The sequence below is a fragment of the Phyllostomus discolor genome, chromosome 3, assembly GCF_004126475.2.
Source record: "Phyllostomus discolor isolate MPI-MPIP mPhyDis1 chromosome 3, mPhyDis1.pri.v3, whole genome shotgun sequence".
Classification (NCBI taxonomy): Eukaryota; Metazoa; Chordata; class Mammalia; order Chiroptera; family Phyllostomidae; genus Phyllostomus; species Phyllostomus discolor.
Genome location: NC_040905.2, coordinates 112,124,303 through 112,136,825, shown reverse-complemented (window position 1 = coordinate 112,136,825; position 12,523 = coordinate 112,124,303). Strand labels below are relative to the sequence as shown.

Sequence of the window (12,523 nt, the reverse complement as noted above, 5' to 3'; positions counted from 1 at the left end):
GTGTTCCCAGGATATCCTAAAATCGCATTCCTGGGCCACTCAAGTATCCCAAGAAGGCGGAAGTTGTGTTAACCGCTTCTGCTGCAGCCAGGCTACCACATCCTACAAGGGACTAACCTCCTTTGACTCCAGAGCCCAGAGCTGGGCTTCCTCCTGACTCCTTATCAGCTGAGCCTGTGGTCACAGTGCCATTTGCAGCAGGTGTCGCTCCACCAGTGCCCAGGCAGGAAAGGTGGCCATGCAGGAGTACCCTGGCTGCTAGGATAGGAGCAAGGTAGGGAGCTGGCTGCTCTCTCCTTCCTCATTGGCTCAAGGTGGAGGTCAGAGATGCCCAATTCTGGGCTTCAGTTATTCAACACACACTTTACCTGCTCCCAACAAGCAGGGTCAGCAATAAGACATGGGCAGAGGAGAGAAAATGCTTTGGAGACCTGCAAATCCCAGTAGGGCCCAGGGAAGGTGACAGAGTCTCTTGAAGATTCTATAAGAGGCAGCAGGATTGTGTGACACTAAATCAGTGGGCTCTGCAGTAGGACTTCCTGGCTTCAAACCCCAGCTCCACAGCTTGCTGTGCAACCTTGGGCTAGTTACTTAACCTCTCTCAACCTTAGCTCTCTTCTCTATAAACTGAGAATCAAAATAAAAACCACTTCACGTGATTGTTGTGAGAATTAAATCAAACAAGCCAAAGAAAGCACTTAGCACAGTACCTAATCTGTAGTAAACATTCAACTAATTCCAGCTATTATAAGCCATCAACTTCAGAGGTGAACCTTGACAGCAAGTGTGAAGTTTGATTTTATGTGTCAACTTGGCCAGACTATGGTACTCAGTTGTTTGGTCAAACATCAGTCTGGATGTTGCTGTGAATGTATTTTTGGATGTGGTTAACATTTAAGTCAACTTGAGGAAAACATACTACCTCCATAATGTGGTGAGCTTCATCCAGTAAATCCAAGAGAAAAGACTAAGGTTCCAGAAGGAGGAATTCTGCCTTGGACTGCCTTCAGACTTGACTGCCACATCGACTCTTGCTGAAATTTCCAGTCTGTCGACTTCCCCTGTGGATTTCAGACTTTCCAGGCCCCACAGTCTCTCTCTATAAATACACATCTTATTGATTCTGCTTCTCAGGAGACTCCTGACTAACACACCAATACTGAGTCTTCCAATCCATGTTCGTGGCTGGGAAGAGGGGCCAACGTGAGGGGATGAGGCAATGCTTGGTCATGGAGAGAAAAGGAAGTAAAATAAATGAAGCATACACTCGGTACTTTACATGTGACAAGAGGTGAGCACATGTGCTCACTGCACCAGCACATACACTAAAATCAAAATGATACAAGGATTAGCATGGGTCTGCACAAGGATGGCATGCAAATTTATGACACATTCCATATTTTTTAGAAGAAGGTAAAGGGGAGATATATGTGACAGAAGGAGATCTGTCTTTGGGTGGTAAACACACAATACAATATACAGATGATGTATTATAGAACTGTACACTTGAAACATATATAGATTTAGTAACCAATGTCACCCCAATAAATGTAATTAAAATTTTTAAAAGGTGGGCATACAACATTTCATGAAGAGAAGACTGAGGTTCAAAGAGCTTAAGTGACCTATTCGACATCACCAACAAGGAAAGGAGTTGTCTACATCAGGACCCAAATCTGACTCACATATCCATGACTTTTCCCATCAGTTTAAGTGAATGCCATTAGGGGAAGAGAAGAGTTAGCACATTAGGGAAAGGGGCGGAGGGCTGTGTGGAAGGCACAGGGACAGAGAAAGGGCACAGGCTGAAGGGTCAGAGAAAACCACAGAACCCCAACCCAGCCAGGACAGGAAAGGGGAGCCCAGCACTGTTTAAAAAGTTAACTGCATTTTATTGAAAGATATGTTTTGGATGCAACATCTCTTCTTCCTTGGATCTCCAACCTTCCGCCTGCCCTGAAGATTTCAGACTTGCCAGTCCCATGATCATGTGTGCCAGTTCCTTAAAATAAACCTCTCTGTAGATAGATGGTAGGTAGGTAGGTAGGTAGATAGATACAGGTGAAAAGATTGATAGATCTAGTCTATCTATCCATTTATCCATCTACTATATACACATTCTAGTTGTTCTGTTCCTCTGGAGAACTCTAACAGAGGGGGCATTAGACTGTGACCAGGACCCACAAGGGCAAACATCCCAAACAGAGGCCCTGGGGGGTAGTTGTGCTGGGGAGGTCGAGCCAGCCAACTGAGCTGCAGTGCAGAGGGAATATGAGGCAATTAAGCAGGTCAGGCAACTTCAGCTATGTGGAGAAGAGACTCAGAGGCTTTGGAAGAGTCATGAGGCAAAGTGTGGGTGCCTGGAGCTGCCCTTGCAGAAGAGGCGCTGCATGGCGTACACTGGCAGACTCCCACCATTGTATCTACTACCAAAGGCCGAACCAGGTTCATTGCAGACCTGTGCTTGGGATGAAGAAGAAACCTACCTCTCTCATGGGATCAGTGACATTACACACAAATGTGGACACATGGCTCAGTCACAAATCAGAAACACTTGAAAAGGTGTGGAGGGTGAGCAGAAGGAGCTGGGTCAGCTGAGGCTCTCTTGTGGAATCTGGGCGTGGCCTCCCTACACAGGGATCTGGAATGTGCAGTGCTGCAAAGTGGATTGCTGGTGCATTTCTGAGGCTCTGGTGATTCTGAATGATTCTGAATGCAGGGGCTACCAAGAAAGAACAGCATTCTGCAGACAGAGGCTCTGAAAGGCAGGTAGTGAGAGTGGGTTTTACCCTGGAGCCCTGTTCACACCGTAGTGCCAAATGATATCATCCCCACGGGAACCTCAAAAAGCTGACTTTGGTTAGTAACCCTGAGAAGACTTCATTTGCCAGTTCATGAAAGAAAATAGCCAGGGCTTGCTTCCTGATGGCAAGGTGGAGTCATTTAGTTCCAGGGGCTTCTCTCTTCTTTATTAACAGGCTTCCTGTTGGGAACAGAAGTTATGCCTGCCCTTCCTAGTTGCTAATTGCTGTAAAATCATATATATGCACCCTGTATTTCTTCCAATGATATAGACACCAAAATAGAACACAGAGCAGAAGTTATCAACCTTGATGTTGTAGAATGTCAAAGCCAGTATTCCATTTCTAGCAACGAGGAAGCCCAGCTATCTTGAAAAATCCCCCTGCTCTAAAACACCTAATCAATTATGTCTCTCATTATCTTTGTAATTTTTGCTGTATTTATGGTTATGTCCCCCTTTTATCAATTATGTCTCTCATTATCTTTGTAATTTTTGCTGTATTTATGGTTATGTCCCCCTTTTAAATCTTCATATTTTTGTGTCTATTCTTTCTCTCTCTCTCACCCCCCCCTCTTTCTTTTTTAGAGAATAAAGTTTTTATTCACTCTCCAAGAAAGGAGAGGGGCATGGTATGAAGAGATATACCAGCTTTCTTTTCTTTTTTTTTTTTAGAACATCTGGTCAGAGATTTACCAACTGCATTACTCTTTCAAATATCTAACCATATTAGTTAGAATTGTGTTCAGCTCTAGGTTGGGAAAAACCTCCAAATAACAGTAGCTTAACAAAATAAATTATTTGTCTTACTGTAAAATATCCAATTTGGAGCTCCATCCAAATTGTAATCTATGGTGTTGGAGAACCAAGCTCCTTAGATCATGTTGCTCTTTCATTATCCAGGGAAGGAAAAGTCACTCTCCAATATTCAAGGTCACCTTTTGGTTGAAGATAATTTCTGGAGCTCCAGCTAGAATTCCAGGCAGGAAGAAGGAAGAGAGAGAAAAAAAGACTTATCTTCTCTCTTTATATCTCCTGGCATTGCACACACCACTTCTGCTCATACCACTTTGGCCAGAACACAATCATATAACCAATCAACTTCCAAAAGAGTCTAGAAAATGTTGGGGGTTTTCTGTTTTCTCTTCTCCAAACCTTCATGCTGTTGCTGTCCTACTTTTTACGTCTAGATATGTTATAAATGCCACAATACCAGGTTTATTTTGCTTTTAAACAGCCAATTTTAAAAAAAATAAAAAAATAAAAAATTTTTTGTTTCCCCTTTCCAGTGATCTTCATTCCTATCTATACATCCAAGTTTCCATCTGGTGTCATTTTCCTTCTGCCTGAAAAACATTCTCTAATATTTCTTTACAGTGCATATCTGCAAGAAACAAATTCTCCCAGCTTTAATGTATTTGAAAATGCTTGGGGTTTTTCTTGAAGAATATTTTCGCTAGATATAGAAGTGTAGACTGACACTTTTTTCTTTATCCTTTAAAGATGTTCTGATGTCTTCTAGCTTATATTGTTTTTGACAAGAAATCTGTAGTAATTCTAACCTTTGTTCTATATGTAATGTATCTTTTCCTCTGAAATTTTAAACAATTTTTTCATTATCACTGGTTTTTAGCAATTTGGTGATAATGTGTCTGCATTTGGTTTTCTTTATGTTTATTCTGCTTGTAATTCTTTGAGTGTCTCAAAGACATGTGCGTTTATAGTTTTCATCAAATTTGAAAGAACTTTGGCCAGTATCCCCTCAAATATATTTCTTTCCTGACCCTCCCCCTTCTGAGATTTTAATCATACAATTACATATACACATAGCTACACATACTGCTTAATATTGCCGCACAGGTCAGAGAGGATACTGAATTGCACAGTATCAGGGAGGGGAGCTGGGAAGGAGGGGCAGCTTTCTCACAGATAGAAATGCTGGTAGGAGCTGTTGTTCCTTTGATGAGCTCTCTCCCCACAAAGCTAGCAGGTGGCTGCCATGTCTGAAACTCCATCAACCTGGGTCACACTGTTTGTTCTGCCCTAGTGATTCCCTGAGGCCCCGCCCTACCCAGCTTTCAGACCCACCCAATGTTTCTAGTGGCTTTCCTAAACAAATGGCCTATTGTGGCTCACGCTTCAGATTTTCCTAGAATCCCTCAAATAAGCAGCATCTGGCTGCAATGTACCCTTAACCTCTTGTTAAGTGACTCCAGGTCCAGCACTAGCAGTGCTGGCCTTGGTTCACAGCTTGGCTGCACCAGGGCACCTCCAAGCCCAACACAAGTAGCAGCAATCAGCAGATCACTTTGTAACTCATGCCAGGTGGCCCCAGGCAGAACACAGGTGGTGACTGACCTTGGTCTGCACCTCCAAGGAGGCCTCAGAGACAGCTTACACAATGGATGGCTTCAAGTGACACTGAAGCATCCCCCTCCAAGCACCTCCACAAGTGACATGCTCAAGGGATAGACTCAGCAGTACCAGAGTGCCACTGAGGTAAGTCCTGCTCTGTGGGGTGGGCCCCTCACAGCTGATCCTCAACAGTGGTCAGAGGTCAGTTGTGCATCCAATTCTTGCAGCTAATCAGCCTGGAAGCAAATCCTTCCCATTGATGCTCCAATAGCAATCAAAGCTCAACTACAATAGAAGGATGTAAATAGCCCAGATGGAGAGGGGAACACCTCAAATACCCAGCTTGGGTAATTCAGGGAGGCTGTGGCACTGGATCCTACAGAACCCCTACTACATTAGGCCACACTACCAAGCCTGAGAGACATGGCAGGCCCACCTAATACAATACATAGAAACAAACACAAGGAGGCTACCAAAATGAGAAGACGAAGAAGCATGTTGCAAATGAAAGAATAAAACAAAACTCCAGAAAACAACTAAATAGAATGGAGACAAGCAATCTACTAGATGCAGAGTTCAAAATACTGGTTATAAGGATGCTCAATGAACTTAGGGGAAAAAATCAACAGCATAAAAAAGGACCCATCAGAAATTAAGGATCCCCTAGCTGAGAATAATTTACAGAGAATCAATAATAGAGTATGTGAAGCTGAGAAACAAGTCAGTGATTTGGAATATAAGGAAGAGAAAAACACCCAATCAGAACAACAAAAAGAAAAAAGAATCTGCCAGCCAAGATGGAGGCATAGGCAGATGCTCTTCACCTCCTCTCACAATGCAAAGAAGAATAACAACCAATTTAAAAACAAAAACAACCAGAATTGCCAGAAAAAAAAAAAAAACAGTATGGAAGTCCAACAACCACAGAGTCAAAGAAGAAACCTTCATCCAGACTGGTAGGAGGGGCGGAGATGGGAAGCCGGGGCCAAGAGGACACATGACAAGAAGGTGGCTGGAGGACTGGGCAGGTGAGGTGGAGGCTGGTCATCCCATATTTGTGTGCAAATAAGCCAGGAGGAACAACTGGGGAGTGAGACAAACTGCACAATTCATGGTTCCAGTGAGAGGAAATAAAGCCTCAAAATCTCTGGCGGTAAAAACCTGTGGAGGTTGAGGCGGCCTGAGAAACTCCCAGTCTTACAGGAGAGTCCTTTGGAGAGGCCCATGGGATCCTAGAACACACCCAAGTCCACCCACCAGGGAATCAGCACCTGAAAGGACACAATCCATTTGTGGAAAGTGAGAGGAGGGACAGAAAGCTGGGTGAGAGCCAAGCAAGCGGCATTTTTTCCTCTCTCATCCCTACTCTACATACAGCAACACAACACAGTGAAGTGGGTTGCCCTGCTCTGGTGAACACCTATGGCTCTGCCCCTTACAACGTAACAGGTGTGTCCAAAGAAATATGGCCCAAATGAAAGAACAGATCAAAATCCAGAAAAAGCCCTGACTGGTGTGGTTCAGTGGGTTGAGTGCAGGCCTTTGAACCAAAGGGTCACCAGTTCAATTCCCAGTCAGGGCACATGCCTGGGTTGTGGTCCAGGTCCCCTGTAGGAGGTGTAAAAAAGGCAACCACACATTGATGTTTCTCTCCCTCTCATTCTCCCTGCATTACCTTCTGTCTAAAAAGAAATAAATAATATCTTTAAAACAAAACAAAGCAAAAATAACTCCAGAGAAGAGCTAAGCAACAATGAGATAGCCAACCTATCATATGCAGAGTTTAAAACACTGGTAATCAGGATGCTCAGAGAAATGATTGAGCATGGTAGCTAAGTAAAGGAAGAAATGAAGGCTATGCAAAGGAAAATATACAGGGAATCAACAGTGAAGGGAAAGAAACCAGGACTCAGATCAATAATTTGGAACAAAAAGAAGAAATAAACATCCAATCAGAACAGAATGAAGAAACAAGAATTCAAAAAATGAGGAGAGGCTTAAGGACCTCTGTGACAACTTTAAACATTCCAACACCTGAATCATAGGGGTGCCAGAAGGAGAAGAGAAAGAGCAAGAAATGGGAAACTTCTTTGAGCAAATAATATAGGAAAACTTTGCCAATCTGGCAAAGGAACTAGACATGCAAGTCCTGGACGTTCAGAGAGTCCCAAAGAAGTAGGATCCAAGAAGAAACACTCCAAGACCTATCATAATTAAATTACCCAAGATTAAAGAGATTACCCAAGATTAAGGAAAGAATCTTAAAAGCAGCAAGAAAAAAAGAGAGAGTTACCTACAAAGGAGTGCCCATAAGACTATCAGCTGATTTCTCAAAGGAAATCTTACAGGGAAGAAGGGAGTGGGAAGAAGTATTTGAAGTCATGAAAGGCAAGGACCTACATCCAAGGTTACTGTATCAAGCAAAGCTATCATTTAGAATGGAAGGGCAGATAAAGTGCTTCCCAGATAAGGTCAAGTTAAAGGAGTTCATCATCAGCAAGCCTTTATTATATGAAATATTGAAGAGACTTATCTAAGAAAAAGAAGATCAAAAACTATGAATAGTAGAATGACAACAAACTCACAACTATCAACAACTGAACCCCAAAAAAACAAAAACAAACTAAGCAAACACCTAGAACAGGAACAGAATCACAGAAATGGAGATCCCATGGAGGATTATCAGTGGGGAGGGGAGGAGAGAATGGGGGGAAAAGGTACAGGGAATAAGAAGCATAATTGTTAGGCACAAAAGAGACAGGAGGAAGTTAAGAATTGTATAGCAAATTGAGAAGCCAATTAACTTATATGCACAACCCATGGACATGAACTAAAGGGGGAGGAATACTGGAGAGAAGGGGTGGTGCAGGGAATAGGGGGATAAAGGGGAGAAAAAATGGGACAACTGTAGTAGCATAATCAATAAAATACACTTTAAAATAAATAAATGAATAAATATATTTTTAAAGAATCCAAAACAAAAATGAACATAGAGTGTAAGGAGACTCTGAGACAATTTTGATCATATCAACATTCATATCATGGGAGTGCTGAAAGGAGAAGAGAGACAGCAAAAAATTGAAAATCTATTTGAAAAAATAATGACAGAATACGTTCCTAACCTGGTGAAGGAAATAGACATACAAGTCCAGGAAGCTCAGAGAGTCCCAAACAACATGAACCCAAAGAGACCCATACAAGAATCATCATAATTAAAATGTCAAAGGTTAGTCCTGGCTGGTGTGGCTCAGTGGATTGATTGCAGGCCTGAGAACCAAAAGGTTTCCAGTTTCCCAATCAGGGCACATGCCTGGGTTGAAGGCCAGGTCCCCAGTTGAGGACATGTGAGAGGTAACCACACATTAATGTTTCTCTCCCTCTCCTTCTCCCTCCCTTCCCCTCTCTCTAAAAATGAATAAAAGTCTTTAAAATAAAATAAAATAAAAACCAAAGTTTAAAGACAAAAAGAGAATCTTAAAAGCAGCAAGAGAAAATCAGTTAGTTACCTACAATGTAGCTCCCATAAGACTATCAGCTGACTTCTCAAAAGAAACTTTGCAAGCCAGTAGGGACAGGCAAAAAAAATATTTAAAGTGACAAAAAGCAAGGACCTACAACCAAGACTACTTTACCTAGAAGAGCTATCATTTAGAATCAGAGAACAGATAAAGAGCTTACCAGACAAGAAAAAAACTAAAGGAGTTCATTACCACCAAACCAGTATTATAAGAAATGTTAAAGGAGACAAAGAATAGAAGATCAAAAATGTAAGCAATAAAGTGGCATTAAATATATATCTATCAACAATTGAATTTTTAAAAATTAATAAACAACCAAGCAGGACAGAAACAAGAAAAAAGTAAGTGAATACAACAAAAGATGTGAAAGATTTGTACCATGAAATTTGCAAAACATCATAAACCAGAAATTAGATTAGTGGTTACCAGGCCAGGGACTGGGGTTAGGGAAGTTAAGTTAGGTGGCAGAAGTTTCTTTTGGTGGTGATGAAAATGTTCTGGAATTAGATAGTGCTGATGATTGTACAACTTTGTGAATATACCAAACACCACTGAATTGTATACTTTCTATGAGTGAATTTCATGAGATGTGAATTGTATCTCAACAAAAAGAGTGAGTGAAGAGGAGAAAGAATAAAACCAGACCACAAAAAGTAAATGAGAATGATTAGTTAACCAAAGCTTTTTTTGACTTCCATGAGTCCAATAAATTGACCTCTTAGCCTAAAGACACATGGTTGAAAATTTCCACCAATGACAACCTAAATGTTTTTCTCATATTACCTCTTCTTTGCAGGAATCCTCAGTGGTTATCCTGACATGGCTCATAAAGCAATATGTAAAAAATGCCATTTGTAACCACATATCTTGAGACACCCCCAGGTTCCATAAAATAGCTTAGATCTTTTCATCAATTTGCATTGTCAGTCCTTGATTTAACATCTGTGATTTCCAAGATGACAAAGGCACAACCCTGATAATAATATTGTGGTCTGTTGCCTAGACTCCACAACTAAAGGAAATGCTAACTATCCATTAGAAATGAATAAAAATAAAGACAATTTTTCCATCCAGAAAAAAAAGCCCATAAAGATGGATAAAGTATTTTGGATAGCTATGGGCATATAGTAGGTACTCAATAATGTTAGCTATAATTATTACTGTACTGCTAGTGAATGTGTATAGAATTCACAGGCCTTCCATTACTCCCTCCATGTTGACTTCCTCTCTTTCTCAAGGTTCCATTATTTGGCTTCCCCTAGTTAATCTTCCATGGTCCTGAGAGATGACTGTGTAAGAGTTGATAAACTGAATCAAGCTGAGCTATCAATGACTAATAGAGCCTTGTAGTCACTTATCTTTTGTGGTCACTTGCCACTTAGCAAGAGGTACAGGGGTTGCGGGCTCACTGAGGCTGGATGGATTTAGGAAGTTGTGAAGCATGAGCCAAGACCAGCCATTCATATGGAAAAGCCAATGTTAACAGCTATAAGTTGGGTGGGACATAGTCTCAGGGGATCTTCAGGGCATGGTAAACTGTGTTAGCCATGTTGATTAGCCTCAGATATGGCACCCGCCTGCCAGCTCTGTGGCTCTGTGGAGGGAAGGGTCAGAAAAGGGACAATAGCCTCTGCCCAACTTTCTGTCTGGGAAAAAAGCTGTCCCATAGCTGCTGTGTTGATGCCAGACACTTCGGGTCCTCCATGTATGCCACTGGTGCCTTTCAAGCGGCTACCCCTGTGCTGGAGCTCAGATGTAGCGAGTCTGAGTAAGTTCATGTGTGGGTTCTTTAAGAAGAATTACATGGGACTCTAGAAGTTTCTTCTAGTGACTCAATCCCTGCTGGTTTATGCAGCCAGAAGTTATGGGGACTTATCTTCCTGCCACTGGAACCCTGGGCTGGGATATCTGGTGTGGAGCTGGGACTCCTCACTCCCAAGATATTCCTCCCAAATTTGTATCCACCACACATGAATGTAAGAGCAGCCTGTTCCCTGTCTCTGCCCCTCCTACTAGTCTGAATGGATGTGGTTTCTTAGACTTCCATTCAACTTGATTTCTGACAGTTCTGAGTGATGGTTGTTCTTTAGTTTGGTTGTAATTTTGATGTGATTATGTGAGGAGGTGAGTTGTGTTTACCTCTGTTGCCATCTTAAATGGAAGTCCCAGAATTTTTTTTTTAACTCGGCCAAAACTGACAGCTGACAGGGGTCTAGAGGGAGGCTCGTATGAGATTTAAAGACTCTGAAGTCACTGTGATCCACTGAGGGCCCCACCTGAGTCCCACTGGTCTTCTTGCCATTTCTCAGACTCACCTGACAATATCATGATTCTATGTCTGTGCCCAGGGTTGGCCCTACCATCACAAGACACCCTCTCTCTCTCTGAGAATGTCCTTATGCAACAGGCTCCAGCTACACCATCACCACCCCACCCTCTAAACCTGCATCCAACACCAGGGGAAATTAATCAGTTCTTCCTCATTCACCTCTGACAGAGTGCAACCTTTGCTCATTGAATCAGGGGTTCATTGGGTCAGATCTTCAGCTTTATCCTCAAAATTTAGGCCTGGAGGAATAAGCCTGGAACTGAATCTTTGATCCTCATACTGAACTCACAGACTTGGATGGAGCTGGATGCTGAGGAGTATTGGTTGAATCAGTGAGTGAATCCAGCAATATTTTTACATCCCACAAATGTTAATTCACAGTATTATCTTTGAGAAATAGTTGATTATAACACAGTTTTTAAAATTTAGGACACCAATTAGATTATTCACACATAATTTTTAATGTGCAAAAATATACATAACACAAAATTTGCCATTCTAACCATTTTAAGTGTACAGATCAGTGGCGTTAGTTTCCTCATATTGTTGTGCAACAATCGCTACCATCCATCTCCAGAACTGCTTCCTCTTCTTAACTGAAACTCTGTCCCCATTAAATAATTCCCTATTCCTCCTTCCCACAGCCCCTGGCACGCACCCTTCTACTTTCTGTCTCCATGAATGTGATGGCTCCATGTACCTCACATAAACATAATCATACAGTATGTATCTTTTTTATAACTGGCTTATTTGACGTAGTATAATATCCTCAAGGTTAAACCACGTTGTAGCCTGTGTCAGAATCATATAATTCTAAAAAGACATTCACTGGATCATCCAAAAATGTTGATGACCTCCTGCTGTAGGCAGGGCCTGCACTCAAGACTCCAGACTTCAAAAAAAAAAAAAAAAAAACCAGGTAAATTACAGAGTCTCCACTTCAAGGTACCAGCCAACTAAATTCATTTTTTAAATTTCTTTCTGTTAAACGCGGCCCCCCCCCCCCCCCCCCCGCGCGCCCGGCCTTGGCCCCCTCCCTCCTCCCCGTCCCCCTCCCTCCTCCCCGTCCCCCTCCCTCCTCCTGCCTGCTCAGGCCCGCGAAGCTCCGGCTCTGCCGGCACCCTCTCCGGGAGCGCAGGCAAGCAGCGCGCCGGCCAGAGGCAGGGAGGGAGTGAGGGCTTGCATTGCACGCCGGGCGGGAAGGCCGGCGTCTCCTCTAGCCTGCGTCCCGGCCAGGGTGCCCACCCGCGCCCTGGCCCACTTCAGGAGCCCCAGGAGGTGGCCTGTCAGCCCCCGCCGCCAGCGCACCCGGCTGGGCCTCGGGACTAGACCACTCAAGAGGTTTTTAAGAGGTCCAAAGTGCTACCGAATGAGGGACAGGCGACAAACCTGGCCTTCCTGTCCACCCTTGAAAATGGATTTCTATACTCCAGCCAAAAACTATTTCTCCATGTGAATCTATTGCTTCCAGAAGACAATTTAAAAATGGAAATAACTAATGGGAGGAATTTCTGGCCACCT

General features: G+C 42.8%; 1 non-coding gene across 1 annotated transcript; it reads left to right on the top strand.

The window, feature by feature from the left end:
- The first annotated feature begins 1,301 nt into the window (after window positions 1–1,301).
- On the top strand, window positions 1,302–1,404 carry LOC114514066. Its single transcript, XR_003685902.1, has one exon. It is a non-coding gene; the product is annotated as a U6 spliceosomal RNA (small nuclear RNA).
- The last annotated feature ends 11,119 nt before the right edge of the window (window positions 1,405–12,523 follow it).